Source organism: Saimiri boliviensis, chromosome 4 (genome assembly GCF_048565385.1).
Source record: "Saimiri boliviensis isolate mSaiBol1 chromosome 4, mSaiBol1.pri, whole genome shotgun sequence".
Taxonomy (NCBI): domain Eukaryota; kingdom Metazoa; phylum Chordata; class Mammalia; order Primates; family Cebidae; genus Saimiri; species Saimiri boliviensis.
In genome coordinates, this window is record NC_133452.1 from 55,104,714 (window position 1) to 55,106,158 (window position 1,445).

At 39.4% G+C, this 1,445-nt stretch overlaps 1 pseudogene; it reads left to right on the plus strand.

Annotated features, from left to right (window-relative positions):
• The first annotated feature begins 366 nt into the window (after window positions 1-366).
• On the plus strand, window positions 367-1,071 carry LOC101041159 (dnaJ homolog subfamily A member 1 pseudogene; annotated as a pseudogene).
• The last annotated feature ends 374 nt before the right edge of the window (window positions 1,072-1,445 follow it).

Sequence of the window (1,445 nt, forward strand, 5' to 3'; positions counted from 1 at the left end):
TGGGCGTGGTGGCTTACGCCTGTAATCCCAGCACTTTGGGAGGCTGAAGCGGGTGGATCATGAGGTCAAGAGACCGAGACTATCCTGGCTAACAAGGTGAAACCCTGTGTCTACTAAAAATACAAAAAATAGCTGGGCGTGGTGGCACGTGCCTGTAGTCCCAGCTACTCGGGAGGCTGAGGCAGGAGAATAGCTTGAATCTGGGAGGCAGAGGTTGAAGATCATGCCACTGCACTCCACCTTGGTGGCAGAGTGAGACTCTACCTAAAAAAAAAAAAAAAAAAAAATGTGATTTGTGACAAGTGTGAAGGCCAAGGTGGTAAGAAAGAAGCAGTAGAGTGCTGTCCCAATCACCGAAGTACTAAAATGCAAGTAAGATTTCATCAGATAGGACCTAGAATGGTTCAAAAATTTCAGTCTGTGCACATGGAGTGCCAGAGCCATGGGGAACAGATCAGTCCTAAAGATAGATGTAAAAGCTGCAATGGAAGGAAGACCATTTGAGAGAATAAGATTCTACAAGTTCATATTGACAAAGGCATGAAAGACGATGAGTAGATATATTTTATGGTGAAGCAGATCAGGAGCCAGGAGATATCATTGTTTTAGATCAGAAGAACTATACTTCCTTATTTGACCAGATGACCTTTTCATGTGTATGAACATAAAAATGGTTGAAGCATTGCATGGCAACCAAAAGCCAATATCCACCCTTGACAACCAAACCACAGTCAACACCTCTTATCCCCCAATTCAGATTGTGAAGCAGAGTGATATTATGTGTGTGCTAAATGAAGGTATGCCAGTTTATTGTAGACCATATGAAAAGGATCACCTAATCATCAGATTTAAGGTCTACTTTCCTGAGAATGGCTTTCTGTCTCCTGATAAACTCTTTTTGCTGGAATAACTCCTGCCTGAGAGGGAGGAAGTAAAAGAAGCTCATTAAATGAATCAAGTACATATGGTAGACACTGACCCATATAAGCAAAGATGGGCCATTACAATGGAGAAGTTTAGGAGGATGATGAATATCATTCCAGAGGTGGTGTTCAGTGTCAAACCTCTTAAAGGTGCCAGTGAATAGCATTCACTGTTGGTATTATACACACAGTAGTGAATAAGTGAAGGACTATAACCACAATATGCTCACTTCTCACTGTTGTTTTTGTTTTAATGATTATAGTATTGTTTTAAAAGTAAAATGAAGAATAAATGAAAATATAAAATCTCTGACTTTGCTTTAAATATAGGCTGACATCAGTGTGCAAGATGAAGTTGAGTGTCTGTAAAAACTACTTGTAAAAAAAGTTCCCCTAGCATTTGTTAGGTCATGTCATGAATTGATTTCAGATGTGTATATGAACAAGCTTAGCTTGAAATGCTAAGTACATGTATTGACCTCCACTTATGGCCTTTCATTGTTAAACTACAAAATTAAAACT